Below are 25,936 nucleotides of genomic sequence, written 5' to 3'. Positions count from 1 at the left end.
CTATAGCAGCTCATGTACTGTGGTATTGGCCATTCCTCACAGCCAGTGAACCTGAATGTCAATTCCACTGACATGCCAATAGCAATGAAGGCTTGACTACAACAAAAGGGCACACACAGCCATGCAAGGGGCACTCCTAGAATACCTGGCTTAGGTGACAAGGGTGACTGAGCCTCTGACCCCCCCCCCCAAAAAAAACCTACAAAGTATAAGACTACCCTGCCAAAACTAGGATAGCTATCAGATCAATTTAATATATAAAACAAACATAGAGAGGCAGCCAAAATATGAAGCCAAAGAAGCATGTCCCAAATGAAAGAAATGAAAAAAAAAATTCAGAAAAAGAACTAAATAAAAGGGAGGAAAGCGATCTATGAAGTACAGAGTTCAAAACACTGGTCATAAGAATGTTCAAGTAAAAACTCCAATAAAATGATAGTAAGCATAGAAAGGAACACATAAAACATAAAAAAGAACAAGTCAGAAATGAAGAATGCAATAACTGCAAAGAAGAGTACACTAGAAGAAATCAATAGAAGATTAGATAGAGCAGAAAACCAAATCAGCAATTTGGAAGGTCACAGAAAACACCCAATCAAAGCAGCAAAAAGGGAAAATAACCCCCCAAAATGAGAATAGTTTAGGGGACGTGTGGGATAACATCAAGCAAACAATAATCAGATCATAGGGGTACCAGAAGAAGAAGAGAGAGAGCAAAGGGTTGAGAACCTATTTGAAGAAATAATGACTGAAAATTTTCCTAATGTCATGAGGGAAAGAGACATCCAAGTCCAGGAAGTGCGGTGTGTCCCAAACAAGATGAACCCAAAGAGGCTCACACCAACACACATTATAATTAAAATAGGAAAGGTAAAAGACAACAAGAGAATCTTAAAAGCAGTTGAGAAAGGCAGTTAGTTACCTAAAAGTGAGTTTCTATAAGACTGTCAGTTGATTTCTCAATAGAAACATTTCAGGCCAGAAAGGATTGACATGAAATATTCAAAGTGATGAAAAGCAAAGACCTACAACCAAGACTACTTTACCCAAAAAGGTTATTGTTTAAGATTGAAGAAGAAATAAGGAGCTTCCGAGACAAGAAAAAGCTAAAAGAGTTCATCACCACCAAAGGAGTATTACAAAAAAATGTTAAAGGAACTTTGTTACAAATAAAAAGGGAGAAAAATATACATACAAATAATAAAATGGCAATAACTACATACCTATCAGTTATCACTTTAAATGTAAATGGATTAAATGCTTTAAACAATGAACATAGGGTAGCTGAGTGGATAAGAAAACAAGATCCATACATATGCTGTCTGCAAAAGACCTACTTCAGATCGAAAGGCACACACAGACTGAGGTAAAGGAATGGAAAAATATATATTATGTAAATGGAAACAAAACAAAACTGGGATAGCAATACTTATATTAGATAAAATAGACTTTTTTAAAAAATATATATCTTTATTGATTTCAGAGAAAGGAAAGAAGAGGGAGAGGGAGAGAGAAAAACATCAATGATGAGAGAGTCATTGATCAGCTGCAGCCCACAACCCGGCATGTGCCCTGACTGGGAATCGAACCTCGATCACCTGGATCGTAAGTCGACGCTCAACCGCTGAGCCACGCCGGCTGGGCTAGATAAAATAGACTTTAAAGCAAAGACTATAATAGGAGACAAAGAAGGACATTTTATAATGATAAGGGGATCAATCCAATGAGGGGCTATATAACCCTTGCAAACATTTAAGTGCTCAACATAAGAGCACCTAAATATATGATGCAAATACTGAGGAACATAAAAGAAGAGATCAACAGGAACACAGCCGTATTAGGGAACGTTAACACCCCATTGACGTCAATGGATAGATATCTTAAGCAGAAAAACAACAAGACAGTAGCAGCCTTAAATGACACATTAGACCACACGGATTTAATTGAAATTTTCAGAGCATTTTGTCCCAAAGCAGCAGAATATACATTCTTTTCAAGTGCTCATGGAACACTTTCCAAGATAGACCACATTTAGGCCACGAAACAACTCTCTCTCTCTCTCTCCCTCTCCATGTACATATATATATACATACGCACACACATATGAATATTGAAATCATATCAAGCATCTTCTTTGGCCACAATAGTATGAAACTAGAAGTCAATTACAAGGAAAAAAACCTGGAAAACACACAAACACACAACTAAACAAGGAATGGGTTAACAATGAGATCAAGGGAGAATTCAAAGATACCTTGAGATAAATAAAATGAAAACACAATGACCCAAAATTTGAGACATAGCAGAAGGAGTCATAAGAGAGAAATTCACACAATACAAACCTACCTCAAGAAACAAGAAAAATATCAGATAAACACTCTAACCTTATACTTAAAGGAACTAGAAAAAGAACAACAAACAAAGCCCCAAGTGAGCAGAAGAAAATAACAAAGGTCAGATTGGAAAGGAAAAAGTAGCACAGTCATCTGAAGATAGCGTGAGACTATATATTGAAAACCCTAAAGATTTTATTTAAAACTTGTTAGAACTAATATGTAAGTTCCATAAAGTAGCAGGACACAAATTAATATTCAGAAATTAGTTGCATTTTTATACACCAATAATACACTATCAGAAAAAGAAAAAAAAAAAAACTAAGAAAGTAATCTCATTCAGAATTGCATAAATAAATAAATAAATAAATAAATAAATAAATAAAATACCCAAGAATAAAGTTATCCAGGAAGGTAAAAGGCCTGTACTTAGAAAATTATAAGACACTGAAGAAAGAAATAGAAAAAAATACAAATATGGAAGCATATGCTGTGCTCATGGCTATTGTAAATAATGTGACAATGAACATAGGGGTGCATATGTCCTTTTGAATTGATGTTTTGGATTTCTTTAGATAAATATCCAGAAGTAGAATTGCTGGGAATAAGGTAGTTCTATTTTTAATTTTTTGAGGAACTCCATACTGGGGTAGCAATACTTAAGCCAGACAAAATAGACTTTAAAACAAAGGTTATAAAAGAGACAAAGAACAACAGAGAAATTCCACTACTGGGTATTTATCCGAAGAAGTACAAAACACTAATTTGAAAAAATATGCACTCTTATGTTCATTTCCTCATTATTTACAATAGCCAAGATATGGAAACAATCTGCTCATCAATTGATTGGATAAAGAAGAGGTGGTACATATATACAGTGGGATATAATTCAGCCATAAAAAAAATGAAATCTCACCATTTGTGACATCATGGATGGACCTAGAGGGTATTATGCTAACTGAAATAAGTCAGACAGAGAAAGACAAATACCATATAATTTAACTTATAAGTGAAATCTAAGGAACAAAATAAATGAACAAAACAGAAACAGACTCATAGATACAGAGAAGAAACTGATGGTTGCCAAATGGAAAGGGGATTCGGGGATTAGGGTGAAAAAGGTGAAGGGATTAAGCAGTAAAAATTGGTAGTTACAACATGGTCAAGGGGATGTAAAGCACAACATAGAGAATATAATCAATAATATTGTAAGAACTATGTATGGTGGCAGATGGGTACTAGATTTATTGGGCAGATCACTTTATAAATTATATAAATGCCTAACCACTGTGCTATACATCTGAAACTATTATAAAATATCGAATGTCAACTATAATTGAAATCTAAAAATAGAAATTAAGTAAAAAATTTTTTAAATGAACAACAGAAGTGAAGAGCTTGGAGGAAGTTTTTGGTGGAGAAAAGTATCTGGAATGACAGGTTTTGAACCTGCACAGCTTGCACCAAAAGGGAGACACTGAAATCTCTGTGCAGCCCATCATCTGCTCACAGTTCTGATCCTCAGCCCTCCCCATGCCAAGCGCTTTGCCCATGCTGCTCACAGCGATCCCCATCTCCTGGCTCCGAACAGTAACACTAGATACTTAACTCATTGGATTGTCCTCACCCCTCTTCTCTATCACCTCTAGGCCACCGCTTCAAGTTCCCATGTTAGAAGCGGTGATTAATGAAAAGGGCATGTATGCATTTGCATTACTAGATTAACTTCTGTAAAGAGCAGTGCCTACAATACTGAAGAATCCTCATCAGCACCCATGTCACTCACACCTGGGCCCCTGACGGGTTTCTGCCCACATGAGCAATGGCCCGAGCCGAGGGCAAGGAGCAGTTCTTTGAGTAATCAAATCACAGAAGACGAGCTGCACAGGACCTCAGAGGCCATCTGGTCCATTTCCCTAAATGTCTCAAATCCCCTTACAGCATGTGGGATAATGGGCGTCCAAGCTTCTCGTGGAGCTGCTCCAATAGAGGAGACCACGCTTCTCGGCACAGTGTTCTACTCCATGGTTGTAATTTGTTAGAAAAATAGGGCCAAGCCTGCCTCACTTTCACTGCTGTCTCCACCAGTTCCAGTCATTCATTATTTATTCATTCAGCGAATGCGTTCAGTTCACGTACATGTGCCAGGCACTAGCCTACTATTCCAGGGGTACCACGGTGAACAGGACACACCATTTCCTGTACTCACAGAACATTTAGTCCTGTAGAGACACAAACCAGCAGACACGCACTCACAGTCTAGTGCTACAAACGAAGGCGTGCAGGCACCTACGGGGACACATAGGAGCTTAGGTATTTTCCTGTGTTATGGGACTGCAGGGCAGTAAAGGCTTTCTGGAGGAGCACCATCGAAGCTGAAACCTAATCTAAGAATTATCAAGTCAAAGGGAGACTAAGGGGTAGGAACGAGGTGGGGAGAGTCTGGACAGGAATCAGGCCAGGAAACCTGTCAGCAAGCTGTGGAGGTGACCAGAAGATGGACCAAGGTGCTGAGAGTGGAGAGGAGAGAAAGAACATGCTCTTGAGACTTCATGAGCTCCCAAGTTCTGTTCCTGGCCTGGGCCCTAAGCCCCTTTTCTCCCCCACCTCCATACAGGCTCCTGACACCCTCACGACCTGCTCACTTGCCTTCACTCTGACCTCGGACCTTGTGCCTGCCTCCTGTGGACTCCTGCTGCTGCTCCTCATTCCTGGCTGACAGCTTCTTGGTGCCATTTGCTCTCCACTGTCAGCTCACTGCTTTCAATGGCTCCAAGACCCATGATACCCCCCTCCCTAGGGCCAGCCCTGGGGGAGTTCTCTAGCCCATTGGAAGTGCGTCCAAAATGATCTCTCTCTGGTCCTGGTCCTTCCCGTGGGAGGCACAGAGAAGAGGCCAGCTCTTGCACTGAAGCTTCTGAGACGTCTCAAAGGCATTCTCATGACTCCCCCAGACCTCCTTCCTCCAGTTAATCACTCCTGCTCCCTAGTTTCAAATCAGCCTTTCTCCATCACGATGCTAGTCTCTGGATGAGATTTCAAGTTAAAGCTACAATTTTTATAAGCAAAACATGTATGGCCACAAAGTGAAAAACTATTCAGCCCTAAAAGGAACGAAGCACTGATTCGTGGTATTATACGGATAAATCTTGAAAACACCACACTAAGTGAAGGAAGCCAGGTACAAAAGGCCACATGCTGTATTATTTCATTTATATGGACTATCCAGAATTGGCAAATTAGGGACTACTAATGGGTATGCCTTTCAGGTTGGGGTGATGGAAATGTTCTGGAACTAGATTGTGAGGATGGTTGCACAGCCTTTTAAAAGTACTTAATGGCATTGAATTGAACACTTTAATATGGTTAAGTGGTAAGTTGTATCTAATATGTATTTTACCACAATTTTAAAGGACCCCGCCATTTGTGTAATACTCTATATCTTATAAGGGGTCTTCATATAATGCACAGTACACCATCGCAGGCCCCCTTCCGCCTGGTTGTCATCCCCTTTACAGATGGAGGAGCTGAGGCTCTGCCTGGCCTGGGTCACGGTAGGGCCTGAGAGAGGGCCCAGGTCTTCTCATCCAGGCTGTGCATTCTCACCGTCACGAGCCCACACTGAGGCCGGGACCTGGGCCTGCCTGACCAGCACGTGAGGAGTAAAGCTATTGACACAAGGATCTAGGCAGCAAAGGCTGGAGTGCGGCGAGCGGCGGGCCGTGCTGGTGCCCACCGGGCAATGGCAGTGCCAGCAGGAAGTGCAGGACGGGGAGGAAGCAGCCTCCTTGCGTGAGGGGCAGAACCAAATGCCCATCGCGTTACCTTCTCCCACCCACATGGGAGGCGCTGGGGCGCGTGCGGCCTCCTGTCTGTCTGTCTCCTGTAGCAGGGCCATCCCACTAGGGGAGACGGGCACAGCAGAGCACGTGGCTGCGGGAGGGGAGGAGGTGACTCCCCAGGACTCTGGCAAGGCCCTTGGGAGAGATTGGGAGGAGGGAACTGGAGGCGCGTGGAGGCAGGGGAGGCAGAAGGCAGGAGGGGCCCGCTGGGAAGGCTGTGCCCGTAACAGATTTCCCAGGTCCCCAGTGCCCTGGAGCAGGGGCGGGGCTGCCTTGGACGGAACTCGCTCTCCGGAGGGTCTTTTATCATCTGACAGGCTGAAGATAGTTCTTAGGACCAGAGAGAATGGTCATAGGTGAGGAGATAGAGAGGGAATGACTGAGGATGACGGAGCAGAACTGACAGGCTGGAAAGAGGTTAGAAGATGATGGGCACAGACCTGTGAGGAGGGAGCCCAGGGAGCTCGAGGGAGGGAGAGCTGGAGGGAGGGAGAGCTGGGAGGGGGGAGAGCTGGGAGGGAGGGAGGGAGTGCTGGGAGGGAGGGAGAGCTGGGAGGGAGGGAGGGAGAGCTGGGAGGGAGGGAGGGAGAGCTGGAGGGAGGGAGAGCTGGGAGGGAGGGAGAGCTGGAGGGAGGGAGAGCTGGAGGGAGGGAGAGCTGGAGGGAGGGAGAGCTGGGAGGGAGGGAGGGAGAGCTGGGAGGGAGGGAGAGAGAGCTGGGAGGGAGGGAGAGAGAGCTGGGAGGGAGGGAGAGCTGGAGGGAGGGAGAGCTGGGATGGAGGGAGAGCTGGGAGGGAGGGAGAGCTGGGAGGGAGGGAGAGCTGGGAGGGAGGGAGAGAGAGCTGGGAGGGAGGGAGGGAGGGAGGGAGGGAGGGAGGGAGGGAGGGAGGGAGGGAGGGAGGGAGGGAGGGAGGGAGAGCTGAAGGGGGGAGAGCTGGGAGGGAGGGAGAACTGGAGGGAGGGAGGGAGGGAGAGCTGGAGGGAGGGAGGGAGAGCTGAAGGGGGGAGAGCTGGGAGGGAGGGAGAGCTGGGAGGGAGGGAGAGCTGGAGGGAGGGAGAGCTGGGAGGGAGGGAGAGCTGGAGGGAGGGAGAGCTGGAGGGAGGGAGAGCTGGGATGGAGGGAGAGCTGGGAGGGAGGGAGAGCTGGGAGGGAGGGAGAGCTGGGAGGGAGGGAGAGAGAGCTGGGAGGGAGGGAGGGAGGGAGGGAGGGAGGGAGGGAGGGAGGGAGGGAGGGAGGGAGAGCTGAAGGGAGGGAGGGAGGGAGAGCTGGAGGGGGGAGAGCTGGGAGGGAGGGAGAGCTGAAGGGAGGGAGAGCTGGGAGGGAGGGAGAGCTGGAGGGAGGGAGAGCTGGGAGGGAGGGAGAGCTGGAGGGAGGGAGAGCTGGGAGGGAGGGAGAGCTGGAGGGAGGGAGAGCTAGAGGGAGGGAGAGCTGGGAGGGAGGGAGAGCTGGAGGGAGGGAGAGCTGGGAGGGAGGGAGAGCTGGAGGGAGGGAGAGCTGGGAGGGAGGGAGAGCTGGGAGGGAGGGAGAGCTGAAGGGAGGGAGAGCTGGAGGGAGGGAGAGCTGGAGGGAGGGAGAGCTGGAGGGAGGGAGAGCTGGGAGGGAGGGAGAGCTGGAGGGAGGGAGAGCTGGGAGGGAGGGAGAGCTGGGAGGGAGGGAGAGCTGGGAGGGAGGGAGAGAGAGCTGGGAGGGAGGGAGGGAGGGAGGGAGGGAGGGAGAGCTGAAGGGAGGGAGGGAGGGAGAGCTGGAGGGGGGAGAGCTGGGAGGGAGGGAGAGCTGAAGGGAGGGAGAGCTGGGAGGGAGGGAGAGCTGGAGGGAGGGAGAGCTGGGAGGGAGGGAGAGCTGGAGGGAGGGAGAGCTGGGAGGGAGGGAGAGCTGGAGGGAGGGAGAGCTAGAGGGAGGGAGAGCTGGGAGGGAGGGAGAGCTGGAGGGAGGGAGAGCTGGAGGGAGGGAGAGCTGGGAGGGAGGGAGAGCTGGAGGGAGGGAGAGCTGGGAGGGAGGGAGAGCTGGGAGGGAGGGAGAGCTGAAGGGAGGGAGAGCTGGAGGGAGGGAGAGCTGGAGGGAGGGAGAGCTGGAGGGAGGGAGAGCTGGGAGGGAGGGAGAGCTGGAGGGAGGGAGAGCTAGAGGGAGGGAGAGCTGGGAGGGAGGGAGAGCTGGAGGGAGGGAGAGCTGGAGGGAGGGAGAGCTGGGAGGGAGGGAGGGAGAGCTGGAGGGAGGGAGAGCTGGGAGGGAGGGAGAGCTGAAGGGAGGGAGAGCTGGGAGGGAGGGAGAGCTGAAGGGAGGGAGAGCTGAAGGGAGCCCAGCCATGTGGGAAGCAGCCCACTCAGGCCTGGGAGAGGCCGCCTGCACACGCCGCTCAAAAACACGCAGGGATAGGCCCTCCTGACATGGAGGCCCGGGTCCTCAAAAAACACACAATCAGCCTGAGTAATATGACGAAACAATCAGCTGAGCACTTGCAAATGTTACCTGATTTATTCTTTGTAAGAACAGATCAGGAAGCTGAGATTAGAATGTGGAAAGATGCTCGTCCGCACATAGCCTTGAACCCGGGTCAGTCACATCCGAGTCCCTGTCCTGTACTCGTGGGTGGATTCAGGTCTCCGGGTGAAAGACAAGGAGGGCAGAGGTGAGCTACTGGCCAGCTTATTCTCATGGACCTTGAAGACTGAGCAGAGGACCCGAAGGCCCAGGGCCGGGGGTGTGCGAGTGTTGAGGAGAGTGTGCCCACCACTTGCAGGCACAGTCACATGCACTGCGGACGTGAAGTGTGACACAGCAGCCAGCTCTCTGAGCACACTTTCTCCGGGAGGGCTGTCTGCTGGGGAACGCTGGCCTCAGTCTTAGGGTTCCTGTCTCCAGCCTGAGGAAGCCCCCTGCAGGTTCCTCTGCAGGTGAGGAAATGGCCACAGAGGAGTTAGCTTAAGACACCCAAGGCCACACAGCTGATAATGACAGAACACAGGCATACCTTGTTTTATTGTAATTTGCATTATTATGCCTCACGGATGTTGCGATGTTTGCAAAAGGAAGGCAAGGACCTCCAGCAGCCTAAAGACAGCAACTCGCTTCCTCGTGCTGGCCGGGCCTGAGCCCGCAGCATCTCCGAGGTGTGCCGGCGTTTGGCCGTCGGGCAGTCTCACTCGCCCACTTTCCCACCGCGCAACACCGCCTGCAGATGTCTACTGAGCCCTCCTTGAACACTGGTCCCCGACCCGGTTAGCGGCTTCCCAAGAGCCAGACCTGCAGAGAGCGAGCTGAGACAGCCCACCGGGCGGAGCACTCGGGCTGGCTGTGTTGTGCATTGGTGGCGGCCCCCTAACAGGTCCGCTGCCTCTAACTCACAAGGTCCCCAGCTTCTGGGCCAGTGTCACCACCCAGCACCACGTTTTGAAACCAAATCATGAAAGAAGCCACCCACGGGAACTACTCTTGTCTCTACTCCAAGTTTAGGGATCACGTAGGTTTTCAGCCAGAAGCTGTGGTTGAAAAGCCTGAGTCACAGGTTTTGATGGAGGGTGGAGGGACAATTGCCCTGGCTTTGTTCCCTGTGTCACCTCCCTGTGACGGGGAGACACCTGTCTCAGGACTGCTTCTCAGCTGCACTGCGCTCAATCCCAGAACATCTCCCTCTATTTAGATGTGTCAGGCAGGCATTTGATCCATCTGTTCCTCAATGTTTGCATCTGTAAGGTGGGTGAATGGACCAGGCATGCCCACACAAACCCTGTCCCGCTACTCTGGATGGGAGACCCTGCCAGAGCACTACAGCTCTCACATGCTCTTTCCCCATCATAAGATGAAGAAAATAAGCAGTGTATAGTGTTTGTTTATTACTTCTGTGACTGCCCAGCATCCATCCCCCCTCATACTAGAAATACCACCTTCAGTTTCTTTGAGGTCTGATGGGTCAGGACCGACAGGGCTTATCTGGTGATCCAGGTCGAACCAATCAACATATTTCAAGCATCTAGCCACTGTGACCAGTTCAGGGATAGCCCACATGAAGGGAGCTCAATCCAGGGCATTTGTTGGAAATGCTGAGGACAGGTCCTCTCTCTGCCAGGACCATCTGCAGTAAGGATGACATGCGCCTGGGGCTGTCTGGGCCATGCTGAGGAAAGAGCTCACCTGAGAGAGAAGCAGAGCCATGATAGGATGGGAGAGGGACAGAGGAGGGAAGAGAGAGACAGATCAAGCCCAAGGGACACTGGTTGAGTCTCTGGAACCAGCTGTGCTTGAAGCCAGTTCCGACTCCTCCAGTTCTAGTTTATATGAATGAGTGGAATTGGGTTTTGACACTAAAACAAACAGAAGCAGTGCGTGTATAATAGTTTTTCCGTGAGGCTTGGTTGAGATAATAGAAGCAAAGCACTTAGCCCAATGCCCGGCACATAGTAAGCCCTCAATAAATAATGATAGCTGTTACGGAAAATAAATGAGGTGATAGATGTAAAAGCACTCAGAATGGCATAAAGTGTTATATAAAACTAAGGTACCTGTTATATACTTTCCTGTTCTCCAGTGATCTATACCTCCCATTGCGGCTTTATTTCCCACTTTCTCACTCTCTAAATATTTCATGTGCCCAATTAGGCTGTGCAAACGCATGGCAGGGACCAAGGTTTGAGCCATCACAGAGCACAATGCGGTTGTCAGGCAAACCAGAGCACAGCAGGTGGCTAACATCACAGGCTTTCCTGCCTGAACACCTGGCTTCAAAGGCTAGCTCTGCCCCTTACTTGCTGGGTAACCACGGGGATCTGATTTCACCCTCTGGGTCCCAGTTTTTTGCCATGTAAGGGGGTCCAACGCTGGTACAACCTCATTTAGTTGTTATGAAGAGTGAAGTTATTAATTGTCGTTAAGCATAAAAACAGTGCCTCTCACACAGTGATCCCTGAAAAAAAGTCTGTTAAGTAAACATTTCTCAGTTCTTTTATTATTGTAATTCAAAGGCATTTACTGAATTCTTAAACAATATACATCCCTTTCTTTAATACTGTGATAAAGAAGACAAGCCCCCACCTTTACAATAATAGAGCTATCACTTTTAGGGGCATTCTCTCTGCTTTCATCTACCCTTCATGCTCTAATCACACACTGGAAAGCTGAAGGACCAAAAGAGATTTCTCACTTTGCAGATGAGAAAAGAGAGATCCAGGAAGGCTACCTGATTTATCCAAGTTGGCACAACTCGCTAGAAACAGAGTAAGAAAGAGAATCTAGGTCCCTTGCCTCCGGACCCATCATGCTCACCTCGCTGCACCACGCTGACTAAGGAGATGCTACCCAAGCACATGGCCAAAATGCATAAACACGAACAACTGCACATGCACAGATTCCTTCCTTCCTTTAACAAATATTTATTTAGCACCAGAATATGTACCACTGCCAAGAAATCAGGGAAATGTACCAGAGTGAGCAGAACCATTCCCTACCCTGTTGTTCCAAAACAGGTAGTGTAGTTAACTTTGTCATTCATCTGGCAAACATTTAAGCACTTAAGATTCTCCGAGTACTGGGGATAGACACAGTATCCACATAAAGAGCATAGTCCTTACTCCTTTGGAGCTTAAAATACTGTAAGTTTGGCTATTCCATAAGTGCTCAAGGATGTTTATTGAATCGATGAATGAATCATTGAAAGTAGCAATGAATCTATAGATGGATGGATGGACAGATGGACAGGCTTTTTCTGGGACACATCTCTTTGAGCTTTGTGCACAGAATATTGCACAATAGCCTTTCCTTATTTATTTTTCCCCCAAAGGATTTGACATGTAGCATGAAAAATTGAATCTAGTAATTTAGGAGACAGAAGGAACCTAAGAAATCAGGAAACCCAGCTCCCTAATTTAGAGATGAGAAAAGTAGCACTCAGAGAAACGGAAGTCACATATATACCCAATTCTGCAAGGCTATGCTTAGCCAGGACAGGTGATCAGGCTTCTGTCCCATCAGGAGAGAGTGAGTCCTAGATAAAGGTTCAAAGATCATCAGATGGACCTTGGAGCACCAGTTTGTAAGGCTGCTAATAAAGTCCATCTGCTTGCAACAGGAGTCTGACTCTTCCTGTGATTACTGCTTAGTGATTCTTCTTGAGGGGAAACATCTGCTGTTCCAGTCCCATTGCTGGCTGCGTTCTATTTGTCTCACCCCAATGCTGGTCCGACCGTGGCTGGGTGGTGTGCTTGGCTAGGCGATATGTGACTCTGCTTTCCTTTTAGTCTGATTGCTCTCTAAACCTTTGCTAGTCTACCCCTCTCCAGCCCAGTTATATTCTCTGTTGCTTCTTGCCCTCTTAGTATCTGGATTTAAGAAGTATCTGCTCTAACCCAAAGCCCTGGGCCTTCTCACCTCATCCCCGGGCCTATATCAAAACCTCAGTACCCCTGGCTCTCATGCCTGGGCACGCTGCTAAAGCAGCCTTCACTGCTTTGGAGACTATATCAGTCTTTTTGGCTTTCCATGAGATCATTTCATGGCCTAAAGAATTCCAAACTGAGACTTGGAAGTTAGCCACGGTAACTCTAATCATACAGGAGGCAGAGCATCTATGCCATGAAACTTCTTGCAGGCCACCCAGGCTAGTATAGGATTCCTGAAGGCAGTTTACCTGCAGGAAGACAATGAAATTCCTCACACCCTCCCTATGGGAGCAAAACATCTAACGACAAGGGTTAAGAAATGCAAACCTAGCTACCTGCTGTGCTCTTCAAATATTTCTAGCAATTTTTCTGATGCTTGGAACTGATTTAACCCAAAGTGCATTTGGCCCCTAAACAGTTATTCCTTTGATTTTTTAAACTGGGAATGTAACTTAATTCAGAGGCCCAACTCTGCTCTACTTTTCAATACAAGGCTAGAAGCCACAAACCTCTGAATCCAGTGATACTTTTTTCTTTAGAACAAAAAATGGTGGTTTATTTCTGTCCAATGAACAGGACCTAAGTCAGGAAGGAAAGAAGCAATACTTCAAAGTCCCAAGGACAGAAAGAAATTCAAACATGAAGAACCCACGTATGAGGCATGGAAGGATTTGACCATCAAACAGGAAATGTGTCTAGTGTCAGCCCCTGGTCTTGCCTTTTTCAATATATTCCTGTCCCATGGCAGCGATCAGTAGCTTTGGGGATGCTGAGAAAAGTGACAAGAACTGGAGGTCATTGAGGAAGACAATTAAAGAATTAGCACATCCTTTTGCACTTCTTTCGATCTCTGGACCAGAAGATAAGCGATCATAACCTGATTTGAGGTCCACTCCATCTCAGGGTGCAGGCCCCCAAAATAATCATCTCCAAGGGCAAGGTGGGCGGAGGCCAGGCAGGGGGACAGCTTGAGGTGAAAGAAGCAAATACAGGGAAAGGACAGGTGGAAACTTGAATTTGTAATGTGCATCCTCTGATGTGATCACCACTCCCCTGGTTCCGTTTATTTGTATTGAAGAGCCAGCGCTGTTTGTTCTCAAAGCAAGAGCTTCCCTATGACCACAGTCAGACCATTTGCAGAGCCTGTGTCCTTAAATGTTCACAGTACTTTTATCGAACATTAGGAAAGCCCTTGGTAATTTGCAGCAATTTAGTACGCTTGCTTTGCTTTTAGAAAATCCACAGCAATTCAATAAACACCCAGTCACTGTGGCTGTTAACACACACACACACACACACACACACACACCTCTCCACAGCTGCCTGCCAGCTGTCACTCCAGGAAAGTGAGCCATCAGAACCCCCCACACACACACAGCCTCATTCTCTGTGACCCTCACTCCAGCCTCTCTTCTATCCAATGTGACCATCAACCCATCAAAGCTTGCGTTCCCCTCCCCCCAGGTCACTGGAAACCCCAGGGCATGCACGCAAGTGGGGTAGGCCCATTGTGCACCCCAACTTGGCCTCATTTGGCTGTTAGGGGCCATCTGTTTCATTGTCGGGTTGAGCAGAGACCCGAGAAGAAGGGCCCTCCTCTCCATCTGCTCCCTTCAGCACAGGCTGGCTTGGACTTGCTAAGCCCCGGCCCAGATGCACCCACACAAAGGCAGTAACCTGGGCTCTCCCACCAAAGCCTGCTCCTTCTGCTCACTCCTGACTTTAATTACGGGTCTTTAAATTTGGAATAACCTGTCTTTACCTACTTTTCCCACTTGCCCTAAGCTCTGGAGATAACCATAGAGATTCTCCCTGACTAAATAATCTACTCTTTGCTCTGTACCAAAGAATGTACTTGCACAGACTACCCAGTAAGATCCACAGGCGTCATCCTGTCCATGAGATCACAGTTATGGTGGAGACCACACCTTTCAGGCCTTGTTATCATGTCATTAACACAAGGCCTGACATAATAAATACTTAATAAATGCATATTGACTTTAAGAAATGAAATTGTTCGTTATTGAGCAACATTGTCTAATTACAGAGACAGTGAAGCATAAAAAGGCTCAGTGGCCTTGCATCTTGTCCCTTCAGTGAATTCAAAGCAGACACCTTCCCAGCACTCTCTGCAAGCAGCCTCTAGTGGCTCTGAACTCAACTAAACTGTGTTGTCTCCAAATAAGACTAAAAATCCTGACATTCCCTAAATAAATGGGTCATATCTCACTACATATGTCCCCATCAATCGCCTGGTGGATAGTTATCACCTGACACTGCTACTCACCTACAGCCACCAGGTGCCCAGCAGCAGGCCTCTGGCAATGACAGCCCTAGAGGTACATTCTCATTGCAGCTTCCTCCATGTTACCTCCTCTTACAAGCTCGCTGTAACTGAGGCCTGTGCAAACCAGGCCCCGGACCCCACTCACCTCTCCCACTCCTTGGTCACCAAGGCTGCTGCTGGTCCTCACACGCAGCGCAGAGCGTGTCGCGGCTCTCACGCACTGCTGACTCTGGCCCTAAAGGTCGAGTAGCCACAACCAAGGCTGAGAGCTAAACATCCTCACAGCCACAAAGAGCATCTGCAAGAAATGGCTCCTTTTCTGAGCTGTGTCACGTTCTGGGTTTAAGGTGCAGCCTCCCAGCCGCAGGTGCCTCTTGTGACCACCACACGTGAGGTATGCCAGTGTTCCCGAGAGTCCCCGCCCCACCACGGTCTTCCACAAGCACAGCCTCCCCTACGGCCGCATGTCATTGCAGCCTCAGTGAGCACTATGCCAAGAGGGATGGGACAGGAATTTTAAATGGCGCTTCCTGCATCTGTGGCCTAGATCAGAAGTCCCCAAAAGGGCATGTTTGATAAATTCATCCAAAAATCACAGGCAACCAGGAGCAGGGTGATGAGACAAAACCTCCCCACACATATGGATTTATTAAATATTTAAAGTTGCTACATAGATCTAAAGAGCCAGGTTTTTTATTTTTGCGAGGTGATCAATCATTTGTTTCCCTGAAGAACGCCAAGCCTTTAACTACTCATCTGATTATGTCTGTGGTAAGCACATCGCTGCTACCCTGGCACATAATATTTTATCTGCCTGGCTCCCAGGCAGACCAGTGGCTGCATGAGCCTGATTCTCCACTGGGACTCCATTTGCCTTAAGGAATCGTTTTGCTCACCCCCAATGCACTCAACTCCCCCCTCCCCCAAATTAAAAGGAATTTCTCTTAAAGATGAAAAATGGAATAACTGCTTCTTTCTTTCTTTCTTGTTTCAAACAGGAGATTTACTTTCCAAAGCCCATTAAGAGTTTGATGTGTTTGCTGAAAAACGGCAGCCGAGTTAAAAAGCTCCCACACATCACATTGGCTTGCAGCTTCCCTGATTGTAAGGCTTCAAGATAAGGCCGAGTTCTTGTCTGGCTGCAGAGGTGTGGTCTGAACAGATACCAGCCCAAGCAGCAAACAGCTTGCTCCGTGTTGAGTGGCAGAAGGGGCTCCTTATTTGTCACTCTCCCTGATAACAATAAACAGGTGTTAAGTGCCTACAGGTAAGCTAGACATGGTACCAGATACAGAAACAGGGACACTGCCCTCAAGTTGCTTCCATGCAGAGACACGGCAGCGAGGCTGTCACTGGTTGGGACTCCAGCCTCAGCAGAGATTTGGCTTCCACTCGGCAGCCAGTTGTTTTCTACGATGTCACAGAGAAACCTCACCTGCTATTACTGATTATTCAGCCTAGGCTAAAGCCTACCTTTCCATTAATCTGGAGAAACAAATTGATGGAGAGAGGTATTTTGGGCAAATAAATGTTAGAAATTAGATACAAAAAGGATTTGTAAGACCGTAGGAGAACCAAGCTGATTTAAATACCGAGCAGCAGGCACTCGCGTAATCACCAGCAATGTCCTAGTTCTACGTGTCAAGGAGAATTATTAGCCACTGTGCTGTGCGTGTCCAAGGGCAAAGGCAGAGATCTGTGTTCACATTCGGGCTGGAAGGAGAATCTCAGACCTAATGCAGTCACTTTACAGGTATGGAAATTGGGGCGCAGTGAGTAAAAAGACTCCCAGAATGTCGGAGTGTTTCCGTGAAGCTCATTACCATTGCTAATGTCCCAGTCACAGGAATGAAGGAAACTGAGTCCTGGGATGCCAGTTTGAGGAAGGTCTGATACACACAGACACACACACACTTGTGCCCACAGCAGCCACACCTTTTCCCGGGACCTGTCATTTCAGCCAGCGTTTCCAGCGTAGGCATCTGCCCTGGACACATTCGCAATCTAGTTAAGATGATCTGCTGAAGCCCACAGTGCGGGCGCTAAGTGACTCAGTATAAACAAGGCGTGGAGGTGTAGCGCACGTGACCAATAACTGTGATGGTGGGGAGACGTCCCAGCTGCCAGGACTTGAACGGAAACCTTGACCATCACCACACCACCTTCATCTCTCCCCTGGACCGCAGAGATTGCCCTGAACTGATCTCTATGCTTTTACTCCTACCCTGCCCTGCTAATTCATTCTCGGAGTCAGAGACCTTTTAAGGAGTCAAAAAGAGTCAGAGACCTTTTAAAACATAAGTCAGATGACAACACTCTACTCCTAAACGCCCTCCAGTGTCTTGCTATTGCACTCCGAATAGCTCCTTACAAGACCTTCAAGACTCTTCAGATCTGGCCCCTGGGAACCTAAGATCACCAACCTCCCTGCTTCTCCACGCTGTCTTGCTAAATCCCCTCTCTCTGTTCCTTATGCACCCTGGGTGCTTTGTGTCACAGGGCCTTGACACTAGCTGTTTCTTCTTCCCAGAACATTGTCTTATGAGAACTTTCTCTGACCACCCTCTGTCATTCTACCGTTTCATTTTCCCTGATATCACATATCACTCTAAATCATCTTATTTACTTATATGTTTATTGCCTCCTTCCACATAAAGTGTTTCTGATGGCTCATGGATTGGCAGGGAGAGAACACGTGAGTGCGCATGCGAGTAGAGTCAAGTTAAGTTCCAAATTCCATCTTCTTAGAACAGAAATGGCCTCTCAGAGGCAGGACTTGCCATGAAGTGCTACATGCAAGGTCCCTCTAGAGCTGAGGAGCTCAGGGCTAGCTGCTCTCCAGGTCCCATACACTCAGAGACTCTCCATTCAAGAGACATTTGCAGTTCAAGGAACAGTTTACAAAACCAAGTCTTCCTAATCCTTCAGATAGGCTCATTTTCGGCAGAACCATCTACCCATTGGGGTGGAGAGAATAGACTCAGTGTCCACATGTTTCTATCTCAGCTTCCAGGCTCATTTCCCTCCCTTCCTCTACCAGGAGAGACGAGGACTCTGTCTGGGTTGTTATTCTCAGCATTTCCAGCAGACTCTCCCAAACCAAGGTCATGCACTAATTAGGTGCACAGTCAATTCTCACTAAATGAATTGAAAATTGGTAAAGTTATTCACAAATGAAGTCCCCTAAATCAGACAATTTGTTCTGGCCTTCCCTTCAGTTAGGTTAATTTAGTAAGATTTATAATAAGTGGCTTCTCTTATCCTCTGAGTAAACCCCATAATTTCTAACTCACTGATTTACTTTGTGCCTCATCACCACAGATTTGCAGGAACTTTCAAATAATTGAGGAATCGGGGGTGAAGAGAAAAGATAGATGGGAAAATCATGATGCCCAGTGAGGATTAATTAGGTCATAGAAATGCATAGAAATGGCCCTGCCCAGGTGCTGGAGGTCAGCTGCCAACCTGACTCTAGCTTTCCTGGTAGCAGAAGCAAACACTGTGCATCCAAATGACACCAGCCTCCTCCACACCCGCAGAGGGCACCAGAGTACCCGCGGCTGTCCTGCTCTGCAGGTTGGTGGGCATCACTGTTTTTATCTCTTAGCCAGCAACTATGACACATTCTTTTAAAAGGCAGGGAAGGGGCCCTGTTTTTATTTTATTTTATTTTTTTATTTTTTTATATTTTTATTGATTTCAGAGAGAGGAAGGGAGAGGGAGAGAGAGATAGAAACATCAGTGATGAAAGAGTCATTGATCCACTGCCTCCTACATGCCCCCTACTGGGGATCGAGCCCACAACCTGGGCATGTGCCCTGACAGAGAGTCGAACCTCAATCTCCAGGGTCATAGGTAGACACACAACCACTGAGCCACACCGGCGGGGCCTGTTTTTATTTTTTATTTATCTTTTCTCTTAACCCTAAATTGCTCAATTTCAAACCTGTTGTCTTTTATGTACTCTTTGAGGCTACTGCAAACCGTTAGCAACATGCAGCCCAGGGTGAAGCCGTCAGTGATTTCCTCTTGTTTTCTTTTTTTAATAGCAACACTAACTTTATTACCAAAGCTTAACCTTTTCTTCTGCACTTCTTAAACAGAATTTTTTTAATGAATTGGTCCACTCCTTCATTCTTCCATCATTGATTTGCCATGATTCACTGTGCAGTGAGTTACATGGTGGTTTTCCTTGGGCCTACTCTCAGAGGGGCATATAAGCCACGTAGACAGCTCTGGGTGAAACAGAGGCACACGGGGGCTGTGGAGCAGCAGCAAGTCCTCCCATCGGAGCAGCAGGGTATTAAATAGGACTGTGAGTCCCAGCCTAATTGCAAAGCGATGGCCCTGCTAAGTGGGCCCAGGGTCTGAAACAAGACTCAGTGCAATCTTGAAATCATGTAATTTTTCGCCTCAGTGAGCATGCAAATGTATTGGGGGAGAAAAGAAGACAGGGGTCTTGAGTCAAAGACTTCTGAAAATGATGACAAGGATGAACGATAAAGGGACTTAGGTTACAGACAATGAAGCGGTGCCATTCCCCCTTCCCTTGCGTAGCACAGTGAAGTGGGCAAGCCCGGGTGGGTGCGCCTGGCCTGAGAAAGCCTAGGGGTTCAGGACTCAGTGGGGAGCTGCCCACCAAGACACACATTCTCCTTGTCCCGCACTGAGCACTGCTCTGGGAGGCGCAGGGAGCCAGCTGAGTGGCCATGGGGGACCAGCCGAGGCCAACAGAGGACAAAGACCAGCCGCTGCCTTGAGGGAGGCGTGCTGGACCGGGAGGAAGGAGTGTTCGGAGCTGAGCCCACGCTGATGGGCATCCCCCAGCTCGTGCTCTCAGAGACCAGCAGCTGCAGCCTCAGCTGGGGATTTCCCCGAGCCAGGGGCATTCTCCAGATAATTCAGACATCCCCGACCATACGCTTAGAAGAGACAGTGCTCTTAAAGGAACCAGTCTGAACCAGAAAGGGAAAAATATTTAAAGAATTTTCTGACGATATCATAGGAGTCAGCAAATATCAGAGTAATTCTCTAATTTTCTAGAATATGCTGTTTGGATCCATGGAAATACTGCCAGCGGAAATCGTATTTTTTTCTGCAGGATTCCATGTAAAGCATTCCATAGACCCACGCACGGGAAATTGTGGCGAGGCAAGATTTATTCGAGTGGAAATAGAAGAGGCTGCCCTAGGGTTTCCAATGTTCATCTCCATCCATCCCTCCGTGGACAAAGTCCAATTTTGTCTTCACTGAGGCCAAAACAAAGGCCAGTGTCCAGAGTTTCTGTTTCTTATTAAAGCTTAGTCCTTTGGAGCCCGGTGCTGTACTGTTGGCACCAATTGGCCCACATGGTTGTGTGTGTTACTGAGCAAGAGAGAGAGAAAGAAAGGCTTTGTTCCCTGAGGTTATATTATCTTGCACTTGGGAAGAACCAGGCACTTTTTCAAAATAATCAATCAGCTTCCCAAGCTTTCCCAGACTTCTGATGGGTCCACCCCAGAACCAATCTATTGTTTCCCCAGGCTAGGCTGACAGGCCTCTGTGCCTGTCATCTTGGCTCCTACCACATGTGCTCACCTCCCCTTTATAGTTTTATCCTTCCCCCCAGGGATCTGTGGGGAGTGTGTGAAGCTTTAGCTTCCTGGTGAAACAACAATGTCTGATTCCCTTTTTCTCTTCCTTTGTTAATATCTAGCTACCTACCCACCAGAAGGATGGGGCACTGCCCTTGTTTCTCACCAGCATCTGGCTCGATCCTTGCATATGCCTGATGATCTGGAAATTGCCCTCTGTATGTGGGCCACCCACTGAATAAGAAAAATGCTCAATCTAGGGATGAAGTTGAGAAGCTTCTGGCCTGAGACTTGCACAGTACTTATTCCCATGATTCCAGAAAACCAGTTCACGCGTAACTCCAGGAACTGGAAAATGTAAGCTCTGGATCTCCACCATAATATCACTAAGGTGAATTAACATTCTCAGGACTAATGAGTCTTCAAATGACAACTGTACAATGCACATCGTCCAAAATTCTGTGGGTAGTAGGCCCCCTTCCTTCTTGACCTGACAAAAAGGGGCAAGGGAGGGTGGTGTCAAGTGTAATGACGGTGCCTCTACTTTCTGGCACAGAAAAATCTTAGCTCACTGTTCTACAGGAGTTGAGACTCTGATAGCAACATACGCATCAAAAATTCAGATTATAGGAAGGGGGGAGTAGCATATCCCCAAGAAAGAGCATGTATTTTTCCTTCCTATATTCTTTAATTCCAAAGCAATCCCATTTTAATTACATTTATAAATTTAAAATGGTTAATGTGGTGCTATGTTAGACACACACACCCACCTTAAAATTGCACTTTAATTTCCAACTCAATTGCACATATAAATTTGAAAACTGAATACTGGGCAGATGAGAACAATTTTACAGCCTCCCTCACATGGGCTGCTTTGAAAACCACAGATGCACTTTAATTCCTTCAATTGCATGTATAAATTTTTTAAAAGTTAATGCCATACTGGAGAGAAGAGCTTTAATTGGGTGTTAACGAGCTGCCATATCAGCTTCTAGCTAGCCCCATGACACAGCAGGGAGACTCTGAGGGGTCCCCAGGATGCAGAACTAAATGTGTCTAAATAAACCACATGCACCAACCACCTTCCCATGCAACCCAAGCTAGTACTTGGACCTGGATTTCAGACCCTCACCCTTCAACTTGATCTTTTCTTTGAAAGATTTAATCAGATACACAAGAGTCCATTCACCTCATAAAGAGGGGAACTCTCACGGATCCAAGGCTATTGTGTTTAAGGTGACTGTGACACTTGTTTCCTTAGGATTCTAGAAAGTAAGGGCCAGAGAGAACCTAAAAAGTCATCTAAGCCTCCTACTCTATTTTTGTCAATGAAGAAATAAGAAATATTTTACTGAAGAGGTTGTCTTGCTAAAGATCACACAATGAGTCAGTGATCAGACTCAGAAACTAAGGTCATTTTTTTTCAACTTATAATGCACTTCTACACTAAAACACTTTTAAATTTGGGGTTTTATTTTAACAAAATAATATACACACATTTTAAAAGACAACAAGGGGACTTCTGGTCAAGATGGGGGAATAGGTAAACACTGTACTCACCTCCTTATGACCACGTCAAAACTACAACTAGCCTGGCGGGCGTGGCTCAGCGGTTAAGCATCAACTTATGATCCAGGAGAACTAGGTTTAATTCCCAGTCAGGGCACATGCCCGGGTTGCAAGCTCGATTCACTGCAGGGGGCATGCAGGAGGCAGCTGATCAATGACTCTCTCATCATTGATGTCTCTCTCTCTCTCTCCCTCTCTCTCTCTCTGTCTCTCTCTCTCTCTGTCTCTCCCTTCCTCTCTCTGAAATCAATAAAGATACATTTTTTTAAAATGCTGTACACTTTAAGCTTCACTAAATTTTAAAAAATATATTTTTTTTAAAAAAGAGAAAGAACATTGAGAAAGGCAAAGCAAGAAACCCCAGAAAATAGTGGGCGAGAGAACAAGGGCAAGAAAGGGAATCAAGGCGTATACCAGGGAACATCTTCCGCTCAGACTGGGCCCTAAGTACGGCTGCCCCGTGGATGCACACTCCTCACTGTGCAGCTCTCTTCTTCCATCCCTGAATAGGAGTATTTATTGCAGTTGTTCTGTCCCATTCCACAAGTACACGTTGGGAGGGTGGAGGGGAGGTAAATAACCTATTTTGTTATTTGGCTTTTGGTGGCGGGGGAGGTGCATGTGAGTGTTTAAATTCCAGGTCATCAGATTGCTAGCAACCACGTCTGCACCTAAAACAGAGACTCCTGAGAATTATCCCTTGAAGAGACTGGTAGTATGTGCCACCGTTGCAGAGTCAGTTTGGTGACATTACTAGATGGGACAGTGGAGCAATCTCCAGCAAGGAGAGAGAAGAATACTTTGCTTGTGGGAAGGACACATAGAATGTTTGGGGACCAGACAGGAAGGCTGTTGTCCAAGTTGTTGACAAATATTCCAGTTCTCCTTCCAGGCACACAGTCAAGTTTCACTCCCTTCCCAACGTTAAAGTTAGACAAGGCCACATGACTTGCTCTGGCAAGTCATGAAAAGTGTGTGGAAATGATATGTGTCACTTCCATGGGGAACCGTAGAAATCAGTGCAGAATCCACAACTCAATTTCCTCCTGCCAGGAGGATGGCCAGTGCCTGGGAACAGCTGTTCCACTGAGTCCCAGGATGAAGGCAACACGGAGCGGAACCTCACGAACCAGCGATGGACACGCAGCTCCCATGGGCTAGACCTCAATCAGGCCACGCTCAATGTCTGAAAGTATCGTACTCAATGCCAGTCAGCTTTCCCAGGGAGGAGGTGTCCCATTCTGCTGACGGCTGGTTGCCTGGTTTGGGGAAGGGGCTAAGAGAAGGGAGCTAGAAGCCTTACTGGTTAGTGTGCAGACCTTCATTAGTCCTGCTTCGGTTTAGAGCCATGTCTCTCTTCCTCCCTGTGACACCTCCAGCGTCCTGCTGGGGCTGCGGTAGAGCAGTCAGAGAGCCCCGGGGCCGGGGGAGATGGTCTGGGATCTTTCCAGAGATCTAGCCTTCTCTTTGTAGCCACAGAGGTGGCTCATGCATTCAAAGGCTCCAGGCTTAAGTTTGCTCTTTGTTTGCTTCATGATTCACAAGCACACACGCACATGCAGGAGCTTAAGTTTTAGCTTGCCTTTCTTTGATCTGCTTTCCAGCTCCTAATATTTATGGTCATCTCTCATACGCTGCTGTTTCCTTTTTAAACCTCTTTTTATTGATCAATATGTGTGTTTGTTTTTAATTCTTGACTGCCATTTTAGTGGCCTTTGGGGAAGGAGTCAAGTTCACACCACCAACTTAAAAATCCGTTACCAGTTGCTAATTCCACTTCAGACTCACAGCATTCCTCGCCGCCACGAGGAAATTAAACTTATTTATCACCCAATTTATAAGTATTTACTGAGAATTTCACACGCCATATGGAAGATACTGTCATAAGAACAAGGAAAAATAAAAGCCAGTTTTTTAACGTAGGGGCCTCGCAGTCTCTAGCTCTTCCACTCCTCCTTGTCTCTCCTGAGTCCGAAGAGCATAGAAATCATGGATCGTTCAACGGTTTTAGCTCCAGAACCATCTCAACCGTGATTATTTAATAATCAATGGACCTGTAATATCTTTGACACAGGTTCAGCCCTCCAAGAACCTCAAGTTCATCTAAAGAATTGATATGTTGACAGATAATGATAGATAGGTAGAGATAATACAAGGCAGTGTATTTTAAAAGAATATATTCTAATAAAGTCAAGCTGATTTTTGTCAACAGTAAAAGTCCTTCAAAACAAAAACCAGATTAAGCAAACTGTGCAGCATCATTACTTATTGTAATTGCTATCCCCTTGTGTATGTTTACCCAAACTTGATCCCAAAAAAGGGTTAAACTGGGCAGATCCAAATTAGCTAATGGCATAAGCAGGGGTTTCAGCACCCAGGACAGTCCCTTTACTCTGCACAGGCCTCCACAGAGCCCAGGACTGCCCTTGGACAAGTTCTTTGAAAGCTTCAGGGAAGAGGCGAGGTTTTACAGAAACCTCATCAGGAGACCATGTTATTATTCCCAGTGAAGCTTTGGGAGGGTTCTCAATATTAATTCCAGGAGAGAGTTAGAAAGAGTATGGCCCTAGTAGGTCTACAGAAGTCAGTCCGCCCACCAACCCCATGTAGCCCTCTCTCCTAAATTCCAGAGAGTAGAGATAAAAGTGAAGTCCTCAAGGGAGTAGGAAAGTCTTGGGAATTTTATCCAAGGCAGGTGCGCCATTTACTGAGTGCCGTCTCTGGGCTATCATTTCTACACACTTTGACTTATCAAGTCCAAGCGTCACGGCAACCCAACTTCACAACTGAAGAGCCTGAGACTCGCTCATGGTCAGGCATCCCAAATTCCAATCCAGAAGCTTGATTCCAAGTTCACTGCTTCTCTCACTGGTCTCTGATGCCCCTCTGTACTTCATTTTAAATCATGGTACCTGCTTTCTCTGGAATCATTCTCTTTTTTATTGTTGGCCTACAAGAGACAAGCACCAAGTAATGAGGAGATAGCCCAAAGGCAGGCAGAAAAGGGCCAGAAGCAGTGTAGCTCCTGAATGGCTGAGACACCCTTAACCTTAAAGCCCAGAGGAGCTCTGTGAGCAAAGTCAAAACAACTGATCAGATTCAAGAGATGCTCTGACTTTCCCATCCCTAACCACTCAGGTGACACCAGGAAGATGGCACAGAACCCAGGATCCCTGAAGATGCCTCTTGTTTGAGATTAAAGGGAAGAATTTATGAGGGACAGCAGAGCCCCATGTCCATTCTTGTAGGTGTGAGGAGAGATGATGGACAGAGGGGAAGCAAGACAGCTACCCTGCTTTGAAGAGGAGAAACAGCGACACTGACTGCCTAGATTATTCCCTGGAGAGCACCAGAGGCTTTGCTCAGAGGCTGGTCTGTGAACTCCCACTCAGATGGCTGCAGTGTACGAGGACAGGAAGCAGCCGTTAAGCCTGCCTGGTCTCACAGATGGCAGTGGGAGGGCAAGCTAGAGAGGCTGGCGAGGAGCCGGGCTGCACCGAAATCTTACAGCCTTCAAGTTAGGCTGAAAATCTTGAGTCCAGTGGCCTGATTACCAGGACTTTGCTGGCTCATCTACTAGTTTTTAAAGTCCCAAGAGTCTTAAGCTTCCACTTCCAATCCTGGTTGGAACTAGGCATCAAAGGCAGAGGTGTGAGTCGGTCAGGGAAATCAAAGTAAACTTGTCCAAAATGAGAAGTCAAGGAACTAGAAGGTAAGAATGCAATCACCCTATCCTCTCCATTATAGCTCAGAAGTTCTTGCAGTTTCATTTTTAAAGTCTCTAACCAAATGACTAGCTAAATGTTTTCTTAGGAAGTCTTGAATACCCTGATTTTCCTAAAGCAATGAGTGAGGTCAGATGCACAGTGAGGTCAACTAATGCACAGAGGGAAGGGGATCCTATAAATGAACATTATCAAATATGTACGGAATACTTACTGAATACTTCTTCTATCCCAGACAGC

Source organism: Miniopterus schreibersii, assembly GCF_964146895.1.
Source record: "Miniopterus schreibersii genome assembly, chromosome: 20".
Taxonomy (NCBI): domain Eukaryota; kingdom Metazoa; phylum Chordata; class Mammalia; order Chiroptera; family Miniopteridae; genus Miniopterus; species Miniopterus schreibersii.
This window is presented reverse-complemented; position numbering follows the sequence as displayed.